Source organism: Neofelis nebulosa, chromosome 15, assembly GCF_028018385.1.
Source record: "Neofelis nebulosa isolate mNeoNeb1 chromosome 15, mNeoNeb1.pri, whole genome shotgun sequence".
NCBI classification, from domain to species: Eukaryota; Metazoa; Chordata; class Mammalia; order Carnivora; family Felidae; genus Neofelis; species Neofelis nebulosa.
The window spans coordinates 7,666,202-7,689,738 of NC_080796.1; the positions used below are offsets into that span (position 1 = coordinate 7,666,202).

The window sequence follows — 23,537 nt, forward strand, 5'->3', positions numbered from 1 at the left end:
GTCCCCAAAGAATTGCTTTTTCTTTCCCTGTTATTTGTATAGTGTTCTTATTAAAGGAAAACTTTTGGTTAGGAAATGCCAATGTTTCTCAGCTATTTCTCAGACTAACCAGGTGGGGTTCCGGAGAACTCCTCCCTTCCCAGCAGCCGTCTACCTACGCACCGTCCATTCACCAAACCTGTATTGGACACCTGTATTGATCACCCTCCACCCAACTGGCAGCGAGATGCCCGTCCCTGATGCAGGGAGCATGGGTTGCCCCTGGCGTGCTCTACTGATGCAGTCATCCCAACTTTTGCTGGGGCCAACTGGAATGCAACACCAGTGGGAATGAATGCACTGGCCACGGTGGTACATCAGGCATTTGCCAATTAAGGAGGAAGCAGTAATTTAGAAGCTAGAACTGGAAGGTCATAGACAGGGGCAATCGGTGCATTGAAGAAAGATAGTCAAGGCTAATGGTAATCAATCACCAAATAAGGCCAAATGGGAAGGCTGTGCCAAATGGCCCAAAACAATTGGAAGAGTACAAGTGTCCCTGAGAGGGCTGAATTGTCATTCTATCAAGCCTGCTATGCCGAGGTCATGGCCCTGAGTTGGGCAGAGTAGAATCCTGAGACCACAGTGGGGACATCTAGGTCAGTAAAATCTTGAATCTCTAGATCCCTCTGAACCGTCTGGGCCCACAGAAGTGATCTGTTTCTCACTGTTAAAGGCTAGCACTCACTCTTTCTTCAAGATGATGCCACCAGGCCAATAAGTAGGGTTGAGCCCTTCCATAGCCTGGCTGGAGAAGTGATGGGCCTGTGAAGGGAGGAAAGGGACCATAGTCTGAGTGAGATACAAGACCTCGACACCATTCTCTGGCACGAGCTGGGAGATTATATGTGGGGAAGAATTCTGAGGGTTCTAGATCAGTGCACATGGGAAAGGATTCTGAGGGTTCTAGATCAGTTCACGTGGGGGAGGATCCTGAGGGTTCTAGACCAGTGTATGTGGGGGAAGATTCTGAGAGAGGGTGCTGGATCAGTAGATCCTGAGGATCCTGAGGGTTCCAGATCAGTGTACATGGGGGGAGGATCCTGAGGGTTCTAGATCAGTGTATGTGGGGGAAGATTCTGAGAGAGGGTGCTGGATCAGTAGATCAGTGTCCATGGGGGGGGAGATTCTGAGAGTTCTGGGATTCTAAATCAGTGTACAGGGGGGTCCTGAGCATTCTAGACCAGTGTACATGGGGGAGGGTTATAGATCCATGTATGTGGGGGGGGTTCTGAGAGAGGGTTCTAGATCAGTAGATGAGTGTCCTGAGGTTTCTAGATCAGTGTACATGGGGGGAAGATCCTGAGAGTTCTAGATCAGTGCACATGGGGGAGAATTGAGGGTTCTGGGATTGTAGATCAGTGTATGTGGGAAAGTGTTCTGATGATTCTAGATCTGTGTATGCGGGAAAGGATTCTGAGGGTTCTAGATCAGGAGAGGACATAAAGTTGGATGATGGAAGCATATCAATATGGGACTACGCTTTCATGATACAGGATTTAATACCCTTGAAAAGATCCTGGGAGATGGTGCTAATATACTGCAAAGATGGCTCTTAGAAGCCTGGAAAAAACAGTGGTTCATGCTAACAGAGGTAGAAATGTCAAATGCTGTGGCAGTGAAAGAAGGAATCATAAGTCTCAGAGAAGTGGGTATGCTAGAGTGGAAATCTTATCTAAAGGTTTTCCGGAAAGCTCACCGATGACTGTGTTTGGTGGGCAGGTCTGACAACACTCTGTTTTCCAAAGTAATAAGGTACATGCTGAAGAAAGGAGCCCCAGCATCCTTGGGAAGCTCAGCGGTGACTCCTCTACAGGTCAGGGCTGCTCTTGGGAGATACTGTGACAGAACCGGGTTCTCTTACAGAAGTGGAAATTATAGATTCCCCAAAGAATTAAGGCCAGGTGGTGGCACATATGTGTCAGAAGCAAAATGGAGCATGATTATTATTATAGCGAGAGGCAAGGTCAGAGTGATAGCCATAGGACCAGACTCTTGGGGACCTATGGGGATGGTCAGAACACGGTCAGAACAAGGTATCCCTAGGGGCCACGAGGGACAAGTGCCATGGGTATTGCTCAGATATGCAATCAAAACAATCAAGGATGGAGGGCCAGGAGGCTGAGGGCAACTGTCACAATTTAAAAAGTAATAATTTTTTGACTAGTGTCCAGACATGAGACAGTTTTTGGACCCAAAACTGACTACACAAGAGGCCAAGTCTCCATGGTCTCTGCCATAGAAGGACCCCACAGCTCCACGGCAAGGGGGTATGATAACCATTCCCCCCATCCCTATTGTCATTTACTTGGGTAGCTGGGTTTACTGACCAAAAGGGAATGTTCCAACATTTCAGTGAACGCTCTATATAGAGTCAGAGTTGAAACCGATTCCCAAAGTGTTATCAGGGCTTTCTGTAAGATTAGGGAGGCAAATGGAAGCCAGGTCTTGGATTCGGTATGGTTTACAGCATCTACGATGGAAATGCACCAATCAACCAATTAGGCAGAATGGCTTGACCAGTGATGTAGGCTAGCCTCTCTCACTGGTCACTCTGGTGCTAGTGAGACAGCTGCATGGATGGAGTAGTCTTGTTGGCGGGGGAGGCTACGTGGACACAGCAGTGGGGACTCCGACTCGACAAGGCTGCTACTGAACGCCCATCTTCTGGTAATAGGGATCAGTGCTAAGCTCTTGATACGTCATCATCTCTTGAGAAGACGGACCAACCACTTGGTGTCAAGTCGATCGCACTAAACCTGTTCCCCTTGGAAGGCAGAGTGATTCATCTTACCTACAGTAGACATGTATTACAGGTATGAGTTTGTCTTTCCTGACTTTAGGGTCTCAGCCAGCACCGCCAACTGAGGGACCCAACATGGGATCCCATGTAACATCTCAGTGTGTCAAGTAACCCATGGAACAGCACACGAGATGGAACAGTGGGGATGTGATTATGGGGTCCACTTGACCCATCACACTCTCCATCACTCAGAAGGTGCTGGACGGAGGGAGAAATGGAGTCCTCTTTTGAAGGCAAAACTGAGGCATCAGATTGGAGACGGTGCCCTGAGAGGGTGGGATGCCTTCTCCAGAAGGCGGCATACACCTTAAAGGAATAGCCATTGTACGTCATATCTCCAGTAGGTACCATGTATTATATATGGGCCTGGACACCAAGGAGTGAAGGCAGGACTGGCTCCACCTTCCATCACTTTCCAAGATGTACTGTTTAAACCATTTGCAGATAATGTGATTGTAAATACAGTTGGCTTCAAATCTATCATCTTGTCTTCTGTTTGCTCCATCTGTGTTTTATCCCTCCTTTCCTCTTTTTTCTGCATTTTTGGAGATCAACTGAGTACTATTTATGATTCCATTCTGTTTACTTTGTTGGCTTATTGGCTTTAACACTTGGTCTTTTATTTTAGTGTTTGCTTTTGGGTTATAGTCTACATCTTAAACTTGTCACAGGTAATATCATGCCAGCCAGATATCACAAACAACTTATAATCATATATTTCCAATCTGCCCTCATCCTTTGTGTGATCTTGTTGTTACATATTTTATTTGTATATGTGCTATAAACATCAGAATACATTATTACTATTGCTTTAAATTGTCAGCTAGCTCATAAAAAGATTTCAATAATAATAAGTAGAACATTTTATATTTACTGTGGGAAGCAGGATTCACACAAGGTCTCCAGGAGCCATGCCCTAGTGTACATTATGCTTTGTAATATTCTCCTCCCCTTGAGTGTGGGTGAGGTTTGTGAATATGAGATCTCTCTGTGATGAGGTTACTAATGAGTTGGCCTTGAGTTAACCAAGACAGATTATCCTGGTAGGTCTAACCTAATCAGGCGAGCCCTTTGAAAGACGGTTTGGAGGTCAGAGGCTCAAAGTGGGAAGTGTGGGAGATTTTCCTGCTGACCTGGAAAGGGCATACAACCATGTCGTGAACTGTCCGTGGAAGGGCCACAGACCCAGGACCCACGGGCAGCCGCTTGGAGCTGCAATTGATCTTCAGCTGACAGCTAGAAAGAAAAAGGGACTTCAGGTTTACAACCTTGATTTTAGTTTAGTGAGACTATGAGTAGAGGACCCTGCTAACCTGAACCCAGACTCCTGACATATGGGAGCTGTGAGATAATAAATAGGTGTTGTTTTAAGCCACTAAATTTGTGGTAATTTGTTATGTGACAAGAGACAAGCAGTACATTTACCTGCATGGTTACCATGCTGGTTCTTTTCATTTTGCTGTGTAGATATACACCTCCGCCCGTTATAGTTTTCCTTCTGCCTGAAGGACTTCCTTTAACATTTCTTGAGGGGTTTGCTGATGATGAATTCATTCACATCCCTGAGATAGAATCGAAGGGTCTGACCAGTTTTGTGCTGTTGACTTTGGGGCTTACCTTAGGGGGATGAATTTGTCAACCTTTGTAGGTATGCATAAGTCTTTATTTCATGTTCATTTTTGGAAATATATTTTGGTTGGGTATAGAAGTCAGGGTTAACGTGTTTTCTGGTACTGAAAACATTTTGCTCCACTGTCTTCTAGCTTCTGTTGTTTCCAGAGAGAAGTCTGCTGCCATTCTCTCTTCTGATGTGTGTTGTGTGTTTTCCTCCTCTGGCTGCTTTTAAGACTTTATCACTGGTTATGAGCTGTTTGATTTTTGATGTATTTGTGTAGTTTTCTTTATGTTTCGTCTGCTTGGTGTTCATTGGGTTTCTTGCATCTGTGGGGTTTATAAAGTTTTAAACAAATTGGGAAAAATTTCTTTAGGGGTGCCTGGGTGGCTCAGTCAGTTGAGATCCAACTTTGGCTCAGGTCATGATCTCACAGTTCATGAGTTCGAGCCTCACGTCGGGCTCTGTGCTGACAGCTTGGAGCCTGGAGCCTGCTTCAGATTCTGTGTCTCCCTCTCTCTCTGCCCCTCCCCTGCTTGTGCTCTGTCTCTCTCTCAAAAACAAATAAACATTAACAAATAAAATAAAATAAAATAAAATACTTTTTCTGTGCCTCACTCTCCTCTCTTTTGGATTCCAATTGTTTGGCTGCTTGAAATTATAGTACAGGTACTATTGCTATGTATTTATGTTCACAAATCTTTTCCTCTGCAATTTCTACCTACTGTAAGTCCATCCAGGATACTTTTAATCTTAGACATTGTAGTTTTCATTTATAGACCTTCAGTTAGAATCTTTTTAATATCGTCTGTATTTGTACTTAATATATACAATATTTCTGCTAGCTTTTTTCATCATATGAAATACAGTTAGAACAACTGTTTTTATAGCCATGACCACGAATTCTATCATTTTTGTGATTACTGGATCAGTTTCAGTTGATAGATTTTTTTTCTCCATGTTATAGATTATATTTTCCTCTTTTTTTGCATACCCTGTATTTTTTGATTGGATGCCAGACAGTTAATTTTACCTTGTTTGGTCCTGGGTACTCTTGTATTTCCTCTAAATATTATTGAACTTTATTTGGGGATGTGCTTAAGTTACTAGTTTGATACGTTTCCATCTTGTTTTTAATATTTATTAGGTGAGAGCAGAGCAGCAGTTAATCTGTGGATAATTTTCCCCAAGTACTGGCACAGACCTTCTGTATACTCTGCTGAGTTTCTGTGAATTATGAGAGTTTTCACTCTGCCTAGTAAGAAGAGGAACTCTTTCTGTCATTGTGAAACCCCCAGGAATTGTTCTTTCTAAGACTTCCTTGTGATTCTTTCCCCAGCCTTAGTTTCCTCACACATACAAGCTGGTCAGCATTTGGCTGACAAATAGAGGAGGAATTTCTGTAGATCTCTTAAGTTCTTTCTGTGAACAGCTCTCTCATCTTTGGTACTTTGTCCTGGGAACACTAGCTGTCTTGGCCCTCCTGTGTTCCCGTATCTGTGTCCTCAATTCAGGGAGACCATGGGGCTCTGCCTGGGTCCCCCTTCCTCTTCTCTGAGCCATAGCCTGGAAACTCTCTCAGGACAGTAAGGGGGCCAATGTCAGACTCACGTTTATTTGTGTTCTGCCTCTCAGAGATCACCATCCTTCATTGCTGCCTTCCAACCTGTGTCTTGAAAACCATAGTTTTATATATAGTTTGTCTGTTTTCTTAGTTGGTTCAAGCAGGAGTTAAATCTGGGCTCTGTTTCTCCATCTTACCTAGAAGTCAGCCTATAGCTTCCATTTTTTCTTTAATGTTTATTTTGTTTTATTTTTGAGAGAGAGAGAGAGAGGCAGAGAGAGGGAGACACAGAATCCAAAGCAGGCTCAGACTCCGAGCCATTAGCACAGACCCTGAGCCATTAGCACAGACCCTGTTGTGGGGCTTGAACTCACAGACCAGGAGATCATGACCTGAGCTGAAGTCGGATGCTTAACCCACTGAGCCACCCAGGCACCCCTCATTTTTTCTTTAAATAATATATTAAACTTACATTTCCTAATACATCAATTTTCATAAATAAATCCGTGTCTTGACTCTCCCTGTGAATTGTGGAAAGAAATACAACAGCACCTCCCTTTTCAATCTCCTGGTTTGGGCAAGATGTGAAAATTTCCCCCAATATATTATCATCAAATTATTATTATTATAAAATTGATTTAACTCTTCTTCCATGATTTATAACGTTTTTATCATGTATGGTAACTGTAGTTACCACTTATTAGGATTTATTGCTATGTTCAACTGAATTCAAATCACCATTAGTTTTTTTTTTTTAATACCTTGGCTTCTCTACACATGAATTCATTATTTCAATTCTTCTTTTCATTGTGGAGTCCACTGTTGAAGGCAGAGTGCTTGTGCTGTGCACCTTGGTGACTTTGCATTGATTTGTAATCTCAGCTTTCTTAGGCTCACCCAGAATGGACCAGTCTCTCCAGGGAGGATTCGTTTTGCCCAATTTCACAAGAGATTTGTAAGGAATATAAAATGCTATGTTGTTCCTTTATAATGAAAAATGAAAAGACCAAGATACTTGTGTTCTTTGGTCAGTGTATTGTGTCTCAGTAGGAAACTTATGCAGCAGGTCAAAGTGCAAAGCTCTGTGCAATCACAGCAAGGTGGTCGTGGGGAGCGAATTGTACCTTTTTTTTTTTTTTTTACTATTTTTTAAAACTCAAGTACAATTAACATACAGTGTTATATTGCTTTCAGGGGTACAATATAGTGATTCAATAATTATTTTAAAAAATGCTTTATTTAGGGGTGCCTGGGTGGGTCAGCCGGTTAAATGTCCGACTTCGGTTCAGATCACGATCTCGCGGTCCATGGGTTCGAGCCCCGCGTCGGGCTCTGTGCGGACAGCTCGGAGCCTGGGGCCTGCTTCGGATTCTGTGTCTCCCTCTCTCTGCCCCTCCCCTGCTTGTGCTCTCTCTCTGTCTCAAAAATAAAATTTAAAAAAACACTTTAAAAATTAAATTTTTTGGAATATTTTTATTTATTTATTTTGAGTGAGAGAGCGAGAGAGCGAGCCTGAGTGGCGGGAAGGGCAGAGGGAGAGGGAGAGAGAGAATCCCAAGCAGGCTTCATGCTCAACGTGGAGCCCAAAGTGGGGCTTGATCTCACATGACCACGAGATCATGACCTGAGCCAAAATCAAGAGTCAGACGCTTAGCTTACTGAGCCCCTCAGGCACCCGTGATTCACCAATTCTATACATCACCCGATGCTCATCCGGATTAAGTGTCCTCTTAATCCCTTTCACCTATTTCACCCACCTGTCCTCTTCCCCTCCCCTCTGGTGACCATCAATTGTCTGTATTTAAGACTCTGGGTTTTTTGTCTCTTTTTTTCTTTGTTTTATTTCTTAATTCCACATATGAGTGAAATCATATGGTATCTGTCTTCCTCTGACTGACTTATTTCACTTAGCATTGTACCGTCTAGCTCCATCCACCTTGTCACAGATGGCAAGATTTAAATCTTTTTCATGGCTGAATAATATTCCATTGTGTATACGTACCACATCTTCTTTATCCATTCATCACTTGATGGACATTTGGTTTGCTTCCGTAATTTGGCTATTGTAAATAATGCCACAGCAAACACAGGGACATACATATCTTTTTGGATTGGCATTTTCATATTCTTTAGGTAAATACCCAGTAGTGGAATTACTGGATCGTATGGTAATTCTATTTTTAATTTTTGGGGGGAACCTCTATGCCGTTCTCTAAGACGGCTGCACCCGTTTGCATTCTCACCAATCGTGCACGAGGGTTTCTTTTTCTCCACTCCTCGCTGACACTCGTTATTATACTTTAAAAATATTTGAAGGCCTCAGGGTCAGAACACCCACCCGCAAGGTGGTGCGCACTCAGGAGCTGTGGACAGAGTCGTCTCTGTTTGCAGGTATCTTGAGTGGGTGTTTGGCGGCAGCCGCCCCCAACTGCCGTTGATTCTGTCTATGTGCTCACGGGATCCCTACTGCACTGTATCATCTTATCTGCCTCATCTTTGGGTCTCTAACAATGCAGCAGGAATTTGCTCGATTATCCAGTGTTTGGCCCTGGAAATGTTTTATCTTTAAGGTAATTTTTGTACATGTAGGATCTTTGGGGGGGAGCTTTGCAGGTGCCTCTCTGATGGTGATCTTTTCCTTCTCTGAATGCCTACCTGTCACTCATTATTCATTCCTGCCTCATTCTGCTTGTTCCCTTTTCTAACATTGGTCCTATCACATCTGACTGTCAGTATCTTGAGGGGGGTCCTTTGTGTATTTGCATACATTAGTATTTAGCTCAACGTCTTATACAGAGAAGATGTTCAATAGATACTTGTCAGGTGGAATAAAAAGATTCCCTGGCCTCCTTCTTTTTTTGGCACCTGAATGCCCAGATCTAGACTCATGTCCCATGTGTCTTTTTAAAAAAGGAGATTTAGGGGAGCCTTGGTGGCTCAGTGGGTTGAGTGTCTGGCTTTTGGTTTCGGCTCAGGTCATGATCCCACAGTTTCATGAGTTCGAGCCCCATGTAGGGCTCTGTGTTGGTGGTGTGGAGCCTGCTTGGGGTTTTTTTTCTCTCTCTCTCTGTTCCCCCCCAACCTTGTGCTGTCTCTGTCTCTCTCAAAATAAAGAAAGAAACATTTTTTAAAAAAGAGATTTGGGGACACCTGGGTCACTTGGTCGGTTAAGCATCTGACTCTTGATCTCGGCTTAGGTCATGATCTCACGGTTCATGAGATCGAGCCCTGCATCCGGCTCTGTGCTGACAGCTCAGATCCTGGAACCTGCTTGGATCCTCTCTCCCCTTCTCTCTCTGCCCCTCTCCCGCTCATGCATGCTCTCTCTCTCTCTCAAAATAAATAATAAAAGTAAAAAACTTAAAAAAAAGAGAGAGATTTCGGGGGTGACTGGCTGGCTCAGTTGGTGGAGCATGCAACTTTTGATCTTGGGATTGTGAGTTAGAGCCCCACATTAGGCATGGAGCCTGCTTTTAAAAACTTAGAAATAAGGGCACCTAGGTGGCTCAGTCAGTTAAGCATCCGACTTTGCCTCAGGTCATGATCTTGCAGTTCGTGAGTTCAAGCCCCACATTAGGCTCTGTGCTGACAGCTTGGAGCTCAGAGCCCAGAGCCTGCTTCAGATTCTGTGTCTCCCTCTTTCTCTGCCCCTCCCCCACTCATGCTCTGTCTCTGTCTCTGTCTCTCTCTCTCTTTCAAGAAATAAACATTTAAAAAAATTTTTTTAAACTTAAAAATAGGGGCACCTGGGTGGCTCAATCAGTTAAGTGTCCAACTTCGGCTCAGATCATGATCTCATTGTTGCGGAGTTTGAGCCCCACGTCGGGCTCTGTGCTGACAGCTCTGAGCCTGGAGCCTGCTTCAGATTCTGTGTCTCCCTCTCTCTCTGCCTCTCCCCTGCTTGCTCTCTGCCTCTCTCTCTCTCTCTCAAAAATAAACATTAAATTTTTTTAAAAAATAAAAAACCTTAAATATAAAAAAAGGAGATTTGGAAACTGGTTTGAATCTGCTCAATATTACGAAGCATGGTTGACCCAAGGGCGGGGACTCATGAGTGGTGGGGGGAAGGGAGCTGTTCAAGAAGGAAAATACGCATTAAAACGCCATGGTAAGTGTATTGAGCATAAAGTTGCAGCGTCCCGAGTGGACTAGGTATGATCACTGCTCACAGCGTGCCCAAGCAGCTTTACTGGGTCATTGAGCATTCGAAATGAAGCGTCTCCGACCACAGGACCGGTGTATCTCAGCTCCAGCTTCTTGGGGGGCAGGTGGTAACAGCTTCTATTAGGGATCTAATCATTGTCGCTCACAGTCCTGTATGTGCTTAGAGAAACTCAAACAATTCAGCGGGGGGAGGCCAGGACCACGTGTGGCACAGAGACCGTGGTCCGGCAGTTGGCAGTGAGGTTTGGCGTCAGGATAGTGTTAGCAGCAGGGGACGTTGGGGTGTGGACAGTCATCTCCATCGTCCACATCAGTGCTGGCCCTTCTCCAGGGCTCTGTCCAGGGGCGATCCCCTCCTGACGGCTGCTTCCTGGGCTTGTAGCCCTAAGCCCACTGAACCGTGGCCGCCTGGCCGCTCGTTTGTCTCTCCCAGGGGCCGTACCGTGTCCTCCGCAGCTTCGAGTACGGTGCTCGGTGCGCCGTGGTGGTGAGTGAACGTTCGAGGCGCGTCCGCAGGAGGGGCGGTGGGGCTAGCAGAGGGGTGGGCGGGGTTGCGATCCTGGCCGACCTGCCACCCAGGTGTCACACACGCACCTGGACTGCCGGGGACCTGGAGTGCAGACCGCCTGAGCGCGTCGTCATCTCACGCGCTCAGTCGGACACACGTGCGAAGCTACGCTTGCTCCACGGGGACTCTCGTGGGCTCGCGTGGCCCATCTGGCCAGCTGGGCGTCTAGCCGGTTGGCGGGTTTCCTGCCTTCGTCGCCTGGTGTTGGCGCTCAGCCTGTAGGAGGCACATCGGGTGTCTTCTCCTCTGGCAAGAATCCCTTTCTGTTCACCTCCACAAGCACATCTGGGTTGTGGCACCTCCAGGGGGGCGTGGACATGTGAGTTCAGCTTGAGGTTCAGGCGACGCAGCTGATTCAGCCACCGAATTTTGCTCTTTTTACACCGGGGGCATCTCCACGGGGTACTGGTGCCCCCCACTCCCCATTGGCTCCCTACCACAGCCCCCAGAGAACATCTCCCCTGTCGGAGGTGGGGCTCCGAAAACACCTGTGTACCCCTCAGCCTGTTTCCTACAGATTTATACCCAAACGTGTGCCAAAGTGGAGTCTGGGTTTCTTTCACATAGGAGTTCACACTACAAATTTTTTGGTAGTACGTTTTCTTCCCTTCCTTCTTTCCTTCCTTCTTTTCTCCACCCTTTCTGCCTTCCCTTCCCTTCGCCTTCCCTCCTCCCTCCCCTTCCCTCCCCTTCCCTCCCTTTCCTCCTCCCTTCCCTCCCCTTCCCTCCCTTTCCTCCCTTTCCTCCTCCCTTCCCTTCCCTCCCTTTCCTCCTCCCTTCCCTTCCCTCCCTTTCCTCCTCCCTTCCCTTCCCTTCCCTCCCTTTCCTCCTCCCTTCCCTTCCCTCCCTTTCCTCCTCCCTTCCCTTCCCTCCTCTTCCCTCCTCCCTTCCCTCCTCTTCCCTCCTCTCTTCCCTTCCCTTCCCTCCCTTCCTCCTGTCCCCTCCCTTCCCTTCCCTTCCCTTCCCTCCCTTCCTTTCTGCCTTCCCCTCCCTTCCCTCTCTTCCCTCTTCCCTTCCTTTCCCTTCCTTTCCCTTCCCTTCCCTTCCCTTCGCCTTCCCTCCTCCCTTCCCTTCCTTTCCCTTCCTTTCCCTTCCTTTCCCTTCCCTTCCCTTTCCTTCCTTTCCCTTCGCTTCCCTTCCCTTCTTCCCTTCCCCTCTCTTCCCTCCCTCCCTTCCTCCCGCCATCCTTTTCTCTCTCTTCCTCCCTTCCTTTCCCTCCTAACAAACAAAATGGACGCTTATAAAGAATTACCTTGACCTTTTAAGGGCCTATAAAACACCAAGTTGGCATTCAAGTAATTGATTCCTCTGTAGGAAATATCCATTTCCTGCAGATCAACCACTCAGTTGTTGATTAATTAATCATGTAGTTTTGCAAAAATTCTCCTTTTTATCTCTACAGGCATAAATAATCCGCCACGGGGAGGCTGGAAACTATTTGAGAGCCAACAGCGTGAGGGGCTCCATTGGGAGAATCATGTCTGTGCCCCAGATTTCTAGCTCTTTGCTCAACTCCCACCTGGGGTCTGCCTGAGTGACGTGCCCTCGCCTTGTCCCGAGAACCCTGGTCGAAGAAGCGTCTCTGTCTGCTCTGGCACTCACTCACTTTGGAAAGATGTGATAATGATTGTGGGTTCGCGTTCCCACAGCGGAGCCGCATTTCCACGAACAACACACTCAGTCAACACTTGCTATGTGCCGGGCATGGTTATGAGCATTTTACATGTATTAGCTCTGTTAATTCTCCCAACCTTTTGAAGTGGGTCCTTATTGGGCTCCCGATGTTACACGTGAGGAAAATGAGACTCAGAGAGGTTGATCCACTTGCCTCAGGACACACAGTGAGGTCCGGGAGCAATGGTTTGCACTGGGGCAGTCTGACTGTGGGCCCTACACTCACGATCACAGAGGCGTGAACTCCAAATGCAGTTAGGATTTATTTATTTACTTATCTTGAAGAATCCTGAGGTTGGTTTTTATATAAAATCATGCTATCGAAATTTCTTTTTTTTCATAGTTCAAAAGCATCTTTATTCAAGGAACTTACATCATTAAACTATCCGAGAAATCCACAACCAAATATAATAAACTGTTAGCTCTTTGAAAGTAGTCACCCACTTTATTTTTCTTTTGTTATTCAGGATCCCAATAGATGGTCTGGAATGCATTTAATTATGCATTCAACAACCATAAATTTGTGACTATTATATGCTATATAGGCTTGGAGATAAATAAATATCACAGTTCCCTTTTTATGATGAGCTACGTAGAAAAAGCTGTGGGACAATGTAGGATAATCCCTTTGTCTAACCTGGTGAATGACAAAAGATTTCCCAGAAGAGAGGATTCCTGAGCTGAGCTTTGAAAGGGGGTAGGAATATGGGATGCACAGGAGAGGGAAAAGTCAAGGGTCAAGGGAAGAAATAGTGCTTAGAGAAGGAAGAGAGATAAGAGAAGAGGAATGCCTTGGAGGTTAGGATGATGTCACACAATAACATGATAAATAAAATATTCTCAAACAACATTGCATTGCCTTTTTCTTTTGGTAGCCCATACCATTCTTTTTATCTATCATCTATCTATCTGTCTATCATCTACCTATCTATTTTAATTCACATCCAAATTAGTTAGCATGTCGTGCAACAATGATTTCAGGAGTAGATTCCTTAAGCCCCTTGCCCATTTAGCCCATCCCCTTCCCACAACCCCTCCAGCAACCCTCTGTTTGTTTTCTATATTTAAGAGTCTCTTCTGTTTTGTCCCGCTCCCTGTTTTTATATTGTTTTGTTTCCCTTCCCTTATGTTCATCTGTTTTGTCTCTTAAAGTCCTCATACAAGTGAAGTCATATGATTTTTGTCTTTCTCTGACTGACTAATTTCACTTAGCATAATACCCTCCAGTTCCATCCACATAGTTGCAAATGGCGAGATTTCATTCTTTTTGATTGCCAAGTAATACTCCATTGTATATATATACCACATTTTCTTTCTCCATTCATCCATCGATGGCCATTTGGGCTCTTTCCATACTTTGGCTATTGTCCATAGTGCTGCTATAAACATGGGGGTGCATGTATCCCTTCAAAACAGCACACCTGTATCCCTTGGATAAATACCTTAGTAGTGCGATTGCTAGGTCATAGGGTAGTTCTATTTTTAGTTTTTTGAGGAAGCTCCACACTGTTTTCCAGAATGGCTGCACCAGTTTGCATTCCCACCAGCAGTGCAAAAGAGATCTTCTCTTTCCGCATCCTCGCCAACATCTGTTGTTGCCTGAGTTGTTCATGTTAGCCATTCTGACAGGTGTGAGGTGGTATCTCATTGTGGTTTTGATCTGTATTTCCCTGATGGTGAGTAATGTTGAGCATTTTTTCATGTGTCAGTTGGCCATCAGGATGTCTTCTTTGGAGAAGTGTCTATTCATGTCTTTTGCCCATTTCTTCACTGGGTTATTTGTTTTTTGGGTGTTGAGTTTGGTAAGTTCTTTATAGATTTTGGATACTAACCCTTTATCTGATATGTCGTTTGCAAATATCTTCTCCCATTCTGTCAGTTGTGTTTTAGTTTTGCTGGTTGTTTCCTTCTCTGTGAAGAAGCTTTTAATTTTGATGAGGTCCCAGTAGTTCATTTTTGCTTTTGTTTCCCTTGCTTCTGGAGACGTGTTGAGTAAGAAGTTGCTGTGGCCAAGATCAAAGAGATTTTTGCCTGCTTTCTCCTCTAGGATTTTGATGGCGTCCTGTCTTGGTTTAGGTCTTTCATCCATTTGGGGTTTATTTTTGTGTATGGTGTAAGAAAGTGTCCAGGTTCATTTTTCTGCATGTCGCTGTCCAGTTTTCTCAGCACCATTTGCTGAAGAGACTGTCTTTTTTCCACTGGATATTGTTTAGTACTTTGTCAAAGATTAGTTGGCCATATGTCTGTGGGTCCATTTCTGGGTTCTCTATTCTGTTCCATTGATCTGAGTGTTTGTTCTTGTGCCAGTACCATACTGTCTTGATGATTACAGCTTTGGGATACATCTTGAAGTCTGGGATTGGGATGCCTCCTGCTTTGGTTTTCTTTTTCAAGATCGCTTTGGCTATTCGGGGTCTTTTCTGGTTCCATGCAAATTTTAGGATTGTTTGTTCTAGCTCTGTGAAGAATGCTGGTGTTACTTTGATAGGGAGCTATCGAAATTTCAAATAATGGATAGGACTGTTCAGAAGAGTCCTCACTAAGAAAGCTGGACTGTTTGGTACCAGTTAGGTCCCTGGGTTCCCTAGACCCTTGGATAGAAAAGCCTTCAAAAGATCTTTTTTTTAGGTCTACTTTTTTTTTTTTTTATTTAAATTTCAGTAAGTTAACAAACAACGGAGTACTGGTTTCAGAAGTAGAACCCGGTGGCTCATCATCTACATATGACACCCAGTGCTTGTCCCAACAAGTGCCCTCCTTAATACCTATCACCCATCTAGCCCACCCCCCACCTCCCTCCAGCTGCCCTCAGCTTGTTCTTTGTCATTAGGAGTCTCTTGTGGTTTGTTTCCCTCTCTCTCTCTCTTTCCCCTCCCATATGTTCATCTGTTTTGTTTCCTAAATTCCACATGTGGGTGAAGTCATACGGTATTTGTCTTTCTCTGACTGACTTATTTGACTTAGCATAATACCCTCTACTTCTATCCACATCATTGCAAATGGCAGAATTCCATCCTTTTTGATTGCCGAGTAATACTCCATTGTATATATATACCACATCTTCTTTCTCCATTCATCCATCGATGGACATTTGGCCTCTTTCCATACTTTGGCTATTGTCGATAGTGCTGCTATAAACATGGGGGTGCATGTGGCCCTTTGATTCTGTAGTTTTGCATCCTTTGGGTAAATACCCAATAGTGCAATTGCTGGATTCTAGGGTAGTTCTACCTTTAGCTTCTTTTTTAATGTTTATTTATTTATTTTGAGGTAGGGGAAGGGGCAGAGAGGGAGGGAGAGAATCCCAAGCAGTTTCTGTGCTGTCAACTCAGAGCCTGACTTGGGGCTCAATCTCACAAATCATGAGATCACGACACAAGCTGAAATCAAGATTTGGACACTTAACCAGCTGAGCCACCCAGGTGCCCCTATTTTTTAGTTTCTTGAGGAACCTCCATTTTCTAGAGTGGCTGCACCAGTTTGCATTCCCACCAACAGGAGGGAAGATGGTTCTCCTTTCTCCACATCCTCACCAATACCTGTTGTTTGCTGAGTTGTTAATGTTAGTCATTCCAACAGGTGTGAGCTGGTATCTCATTGTGGTTTGGATCTTTATTTCCCTGATGATGGGTGATGTTGAGCATCTTTTCATGTGTCGGTCGGCCATCTGGATGTCTTCTTTGGAGAAATGGCTATTCGTGTCTTTTGCCCATTTCTTCACTGGGTTATTTGTTTTTTGGGTGTTGAGTTTGGTAAGTTCTTTATAGATTTTGGATGCTAACCCTTTATCTGAGATGTCATTTGCAAATATCTTCTCCCATTCCGTCAGTTGCCTTTTAGTTTTGCTGATTGTTTCCTTCTCTGTGCAGAAGCTTTTTATTTTGATGAGGTCCCAATAGTTCATTTTTGCTTTTGTTTCCCTTGCCTTTGGCGATATGCCGCGGCTATAATTACGATTTAATGGAGACCAACAACATTTCCGTCATGGTGCAAAGAATTGGATTTATTGATGGCTTTGATGGCCCTTCTTTGTGGATTCAGGACGACACTGGCCAGGCCTGTTTAAAGACCTGACGAAGTCTTTCTGAGGCCTCATCCTACAACATTAAGAAAAAATAAAATGCTACATTAAATATACATTTTTGCTATAAATACTTGGAAGATGTCCTAAAAGTAATTTGCCTTTGAAGTAATCTGGCTGTGAACAATTTGCTTAATTCATGATTGGCTGCGATGTCTGATTCGCACTTGGAATTCTTGTGGTTGTTTCCAAATGTAATGACATTGTTATGAATATTAATTTAGCAAATGAGGTTGACATAATATTATTACATCTCGCAGACATATAATGAAACATTTAGCGATTGTGGTTTGCAATGTTCTTTTCAGAGTTTTGAGCCAATATTTTCCCTTCCTCAGTGTTGAACCTTCCCTTGCCCTTGGATGGACTCTAGGCCCCGTTCCTTGTCTGCTCGTTCCCTGTCGCCGACCCTGAGCCGGGAGGCCTCGAGGCTGACCTCACGGTGGGTTGGCTGCAGAGCCCCTCCTCCAGCTGCCGGGGGTGTCACAGGGACTCTGCCAGGGCTGATGAGCAACGGTGCCCATGGCGGGCACAGCGCATGACGTCTTTACCACATACCCCTTCTCTCTCTTGTCATTTTCTGCCTGCAGGCGCAGGGCATCGGCTCTCTGTCCGGGGCCCTGAAGGGAGAGGCGGGCATGCCCGGTGGCCTGGTTTCCTGTCCTGCATCACCTGCCCTTGACTTTGGGATGGTGCCTGCCTGCCTCAGCACGCGCTCTCCCAGGTGGTAGGGAAGAGGCCTGGCTCTGGGACTCGGACCCACAGAGGACGTCATGCCAGCACTGACCCCTCCTGGGCGACCCTGGGCTAGCGCTCACCCTCTCCAGGCATCCGCGTGGATGTGACCGTGCTCACCTGGTCGACACTGTCCACACTGGCTGGCTCTGCACTGGACCTGACAGCCAGTTCACCCTGCCGGACCTCCAGGCAGCGGGTCCCCCACGTGGATTTGCCACTCGCTGCCTCTCTGTTCTCGCTTCCCGGTGTCTGTGCCACACAGCCGCTCTCCAGAGTGACCCTCCTGGGCAGGGTTTAAAATGGCTCCTGGCGGTGGCCCTTCTCCCTCTCGTGGGTCCTGCACCCTTCCCGCTGCTTTCAGAGGGGATGGGCCTTATGTCCCAGGCAGCCCCCCTCACAGGCTTGGAGAGAGAGGATGTACTGTCAGCTTCCCAGCTTTCAAGGACACTCACCCCTGCTTCCCCCCAAGAGACCTCGTCACAGGACAGTCTGTACTCCAGTGAGGGGCAGTCGAGGGTCAGGAGTCCTCTCCAGCTCCTGACTGTGTGCCTCGGGAGCTGTCCACGGGGCGTGTTCATACCCACTTTGGTGTCCCAGCACTGTGACATCTCTGTCCCCCACCAGCCTAGTGCTTCCCCGACCACCCGTGGAAGGTGTATCACTATCTCTAGTCTGCAGAGAAGGAAGGAGACTTGGAATTCACGGTCACACCGCGAAGGGGTGAGGACGGGCACACCCCGCGGACAGCCCCGTGGCTCCCAGGTGTGAGGTCCCCGCGGGCTGGGCCACAGCCGTCTGACGGCTGGGCGCTGGGAGGAGGCCTCACGCACCTGCTGGCTGTCTGGTGCCTGCTGGCCTCTCTCTGCTCGTGAGGGCAGTCCCTTCTTCCGGGAGGCCGGGCAGGGCTTCCCAACACAGTGGCCTGGGGTCCCAGGACACAAGATCTGCAGAGCCCTTGAGGTCCGGGCTCCGAAGCTCCGGTGTCACAATTGCCACATTTATTGGCCAAAACACGTCACAAGGCCCACGCGGATTACGAGCTGGCCTGCTTTTTACTGACCTCGTGCTGGCTGGCAAGGCTGCACAAAGTGCTGCTCCCGCTGGAACAGACCGCTGTCCCAAGCAGCCCCTGGTGGGAGTGGTGATGAAGTCACAGGAGGGGGGTACCTGCCCAGGGCTGGGCGGGATTACAGTGGCCCACGTGGGCCAGCAGCCGGGGGCCGAGGGGGGCGACGAGAGAGATGGAGAAATGAGGCTGTGGGCCAAGGACGGCCCGTGCTGCCTCACAGTCCACGCACACCCTGTGCTGTGACTTCTGCACGACGACTCAGTCATTTCCAGCTGTTCAAGTCAGTTGGTTCTATTGCCGTGAGCTAGCAAAATCCTAATCAATGTTAACATTTGCATGTTGTTTTCATTAAGAAATAAATGTCATCGAAGGACAAAGGGGCTCGAAGGTACCCTGTGATTGCCAGAGGACTGACACCTGGGTGCGGCCGGCTGCCAGGCATCCACCAGGAGGAGGTGGCCCCGGGGCCGGGACCAGAGGCATGTCCCCCAGACTCTGTGCTGCTGGGCAGCCAGCTCTGCTCCCAAGGATGTTTCTACTGATGATATTTCCTATTTCCTCCTTTTGTTTAAGAAAGAGAGGGTTGGCGACGCTTCATCATATCAGGACATTAACTTGCGGTTGGTCCTAACGCCCCACCTTCTGGCAGAATCTTCACCTCCTACCCGTCAGACAATGTGTGCAAGTTCAGAGGCAGGGGCCAGGTGCGTCTGCACGGCAGGCCTGGCGTGGAGGCTGGAGGCCAGGTGCTGGCTGACACAAGGCGGGGGCAGGGTGGGCCCGGGATGTGCACTGACCCTGGTGGCGCGCCGGGATTGCGACTCGCTGGAGGAGGTCACCGAAAGGACGCGGCCGCTAGTCAAGCCAAGAGCTGGCCTGGACAGTGGGGGGCTCCTGGTCCCTCGCCTGTCCTCAGGTGCCCCTTCTGCTCACCCTTCCCGCAGTGGAGGCACGGGAGACCAAGGTGGTGTTGGAAGCACCTGGAGGGTTTACGTGGCTGAACCCAGTTAAGGCCACTGCACAAACCTTTAAGAAGTGGCAAGCAGGTGTGCGGGGATCCAGGCGATCTCGCTGTACCTCGCGTGACCCTGCCACCGCCCCTACACAGTGTCTGCGTCTTTCCTCCGTCCCTCCCTGTCCTTGTGCTCAGGGGTGACAGATAAATTGTATCAGCATCACAGAAGGGGACGCAGGCACGGCGTGAAGCGGGGAGGCCCACGTCCGTGAGAAGGAGAGAGCATTGTGGCCGGGTTGACGGAAGGACAAGAATACCAGACATTTCACACGGGGGTGCGTGTGCACGAGTGTGTTTCGTGAACTCAGGCAGGGTAGTCAGAAGAGAATTTGGTGGAGGGAAGAGAGGGCAGAAGGCGTGTTGGAATCACAGGGGTCCCAGAGAATTCGATTGGCCGCCACCCTCTAGGATTGGCCGCCACCCTCTTGGTTGGTTGGTCCTGCGGCCGCGAGGCTCCAGATGGTGATGGTGTGGACTCATGTCCGGGAGGGAGCTAGACTCTGAGGTTCCTCTCCAAGCGAGGGTTGGACAGATGGTTCAAGGGAGTTTCTAACTTTATACTGTTGGGTACCAGGTTTCAAACTAAATTTGGCCAACAGCTTTTCTGTTGGCCCTGGACTGAGAATAGCCTCTCATGTCCCAGCCATCTGGTCCCTCCCGGTCTCTCCTGCCGGGTGGCGTCTCCCGATATCTTCCCATGGAGAGGACAGAATTTCAGATGAAATCTATATGGTGAATGACGTTTTTCCAACCAGGGATCCCCCGGTGGGATTCTGAAGAGGCATAGGTCCCCACACTAAAGGGGTCTGTGGGGTGTGGGTCGTGTTTATGTTTGATCTGATGGAGTGGGCTCCTGGGGAGAGCCACGTTGGGGTGGGCCCTGGATGGGATAGTCCCTGCACGAGTTTCTGGATCTCTGGTTTCTGGAAGCTTCCTTTTCTGAACAAGCAGGCTCCGGTGCTGCCCCTCCATCATCTAGCCTCAGTGGATATGTATAAACACCTGCTACCTGCAGGTGGTCCAAACTGGTGGAAAGAACAGTCACTACTGGTTTGGAACGTGTCTGGTTTTCTAAGACAACACAACTATTTAGGTCTAACCATTATCATTTAAAAAATGTTTTTTTAATGTTTTATTTTTTGAAGGACAGAGACAGTGTGAGTGGGGGAGGGGCAGAGAGCGAGAGGGAGATGTCAGCACAGAGCCCGACTCAGGGCTCAAACCCACAAACCAAGATCGTGAAGTCAGACCCTTAACCGACTGAGCCACCCAGGCGCCTCTTAACCATTATTTTAAAGAAAAGAATCCGGGATTATGTCCGCCAGGACTGTCTGTGCACCAAAGACCATTACCCGGGTTTGTGGAGACCTCAAGACAGACCGCACGCTGAGCTTTCTCCCCCTCGAACCCTCAACCCCTACCTCTGGCAACCGGCATTTTCACCCCGGTGAGGTCAGGGTCAAAAGGAACGTCGAGGGCTGGTTGAAAGAGGGTCAGTCACAAAATGAGCCCACGTGACCCGAGGGGCGGAACAGAAGTGGAGGGAGGTGTCACCACTTGGTCAGCTCTGGGGAGTCTGGGGGCTCTGGCCCCCACCTCCCGCACCTCGCCCTCTCTGTCCCGCGTCGCAAATGCCCCCAGCTGATCTGATTCATCAGTTTCTCAGTGACAACAAGCAGGCTGCTACAGAACAGGTACTTTGGCCAAATAAACTTTGCGAGGCTCAGAGGCCCCCGTTCGTATGTACGGGGGGCGGGGGCGGGGTGCCCCTACAAGTAGGGGACCTAAAGGTGCCTGTGGGGGGGGGGGGCTCACTGCAAATGTTTTCTTCTTGCAAACATTGCAGGCAAGGCTTGTAACGGTGGTTTAGGTTTCTTTTGTCCGGCGGTGCACCTCGGGTCGCTGTCCTGGCCCACCCACAGCTCTCGCCCACACGTGCCTGCAGTCAGGCGTGTTCTCGTCACAAAAGTGCAAAGCGCGGTAGAAAATCGAGGTAGGGTTTGTGAGCGCTGACGCTCCCTTCTCAGGGGAGAAGACTGCACATTTCCTGGGCTTGTCCGGCAGGCCTTCAGCCCTGGGGAGCTTGGACCTGCACCCCTGTTTGCTCCAGGCTCTTTGGTCTGCGTGGCTGCCTTGTGCCCTGTGCAGGCTCCCTGCCCTTGGCCAGTTGGGGGCTTTCTCCCCTGGCTTCCTGGGCCCGCCCCACCTCCCCTGCGTCGGGCCACCGGCCACTCCTCTGTGGTTTGTTTCTGTGTCCCTCCTGGATGCCGCTTCCCTGAAGTCCGTCCCGGCGAAGGGATAGAACTTTGTATGTGTTAGTTGCTTGGACGTTTTTCAAGTTGCGTAGTGGTCGTGGAAGAAAACTGTGGGGAGATCAATGTCAGAGCCTTTACTTATGAAAATGTCAACACGGCCCACAACTCCCCTTGGTTTGACAGGTGTTTTCAGACTGACTCAGAGAGTCACAACATTTGGGCTAGAAGGTGATTGAAAAGCGGGCACTGAGCAGGGGGTTCTCTTCGGTCCTTTCCTGTCCGTTACGGAGCCCGAGCTGACTCTGACCGCTGGCCGAGACAGGTGCAGCTGCAGGCAACCAGGCTGCCACGATTTCATTTCTCCCCCCATCGGACCGCCGCTTCTCTCATCCTGGCCTCACGAAGGAGACCTTTCTAGTCAGAACCGTGGTGGGGGGAGGGGGGCTGAAACACCTGTGGACGGTTATTTGTAGTAACATGGGCACAATGGCCAGGCTGGGGGGTGGTAAGAGCCGGGGACGAGTGGGGAAGCCTTGCTCTCCGTGACTTTGAGCAGACCCTGTGTGTTCCCCCATCTACCAGCCGGTTGGGGTTGTAAGGAAGCCACCGTTTGGTGTGCACTCAAGTTTGTTCTCAAGTACGTACAGCGAGAGAAGAACGGGAGGACGAGGCGCCCAGCACACGCCAGCCCTGCGCTCCGTGTCACACACTTTTCACGTCACTTAACCTTTTCATTAAATACTAGTAGCCTCCAAAGGACACTCGTGAGGCGTGTGCAATGTATGACGGATGGTGGGAGTGCGCACCTGTGTGCGGCTTCCTGTTGAAACCCTCCTCCCCCCACCGCTTCTCCTGGAGCCTCCTTCCAGACACAGCCCTTCTCCTGAACGCGTTTATGATTCGCTTTCCTTTTATTTATTGATTGATTTTTTTTTTTTTTTGCTTTCTTTTACTTTTACCTTCTCACTTTTCTTTCAATCCCCAATCTCCTTCGTCGTTTTTGCGTGTTTCTGGACTTCGTAGACACGGAATCGTGCTGTATGTATTTTCTGCAACTTTCCTTTTCCACGGAAGTGTTCGATTGTGAGACCCATCCGCGCTGTCGGCTGGACGTCTGGACTGCCTCCCACTGCTTTCGTGCACATGGACAGGAGGTCCAGGGCGTTACCTTGGACACCGGACCACAGGCACTCGCGTCTCCACACGCACGGGTGATTCCAGGTGGTTCTCCAGGTGCTCGTCCCATTTATACTCCTGCCAGCACCGTGCAAGCGTCTGGTGGTTTTTCTCCATCATCACCAACGCTTGATTTTGTCAGACCTTTTACCTCTTACCAGTCTGTTGGTGTGAAACGGTGTCTTGCTGTGGCTTAATTTTGCTTTTGCCGATTATACTTGGGGTTGAACGTATTTCATTTGGACATAGCTATCTGTATTTCTTCTTATGCAGAGAGCTAGTTCAAGTCCTTTGCTAACCATTTTCTATTGGGATGTGTTGTTTTTTTTTTTTTTTCTTCTAGACTTCTCTCAGCACAGCCCCCGAGCCTCATGTCCTCTGCCCAGTTTTGAATTGGGCTGTTTGTTTTGTTGTTGGTGAGTTGGAAGGGTTCTTTACATATTCTATTTTTAATCCCTTATCAGATATGTGATTTGCAAATATGTTCTTCCACTTAATGGGTTTGTTTCACTCTCCTGTAGTGTCTGTTGATGGGCAATAGTCTTTAATTTCGATGAAGTCCTGTTTATTTTTACTTTTGTTGCCTGTGCCTTGGGTGTGATATCCAAGAAATCGCTGTAGTCATGAAGACTGTCCTCTGCATTTTCTTCCAGCTCTGTAGTTAGAAAACATTTTTTTTTAACACTTATTCATTTTTGAGAAACAGAACGCAAGTGGGGGTGGGGCAGAGAGAGAGGGAGACACAGAATCCGAAGCAGGCTCCAGGCTCCGAGCTGTCC

At 47.9% G+C, this 23,537-nt stretch overlaps 1 long non-coding RNA gene across 3 annotated transcripts in view; it reads left to right on the plus strand.

The window, feature by feature from the left end:
- LOC131496147 (uncharacterized) overlaps positions 1-13,273 on the plus strand; it is an 81,408-nt gene extending 68,135 nt beyond the window's left edge. For all 3 annotated transcript variants that reach the window (XR_009254348.1, XR_009254346.1, XR_009254347.1), the window contains one exon: positions 12,153-13,273. This is a non-coding gene — a long non-coding RNA (uncharacterized LOC131496147). The remainder of the gene's footprint in view (positions 1-12,152) is intronic.
- Positions 13,274-23,537: the final 10,264 nt, after the last annotated feature.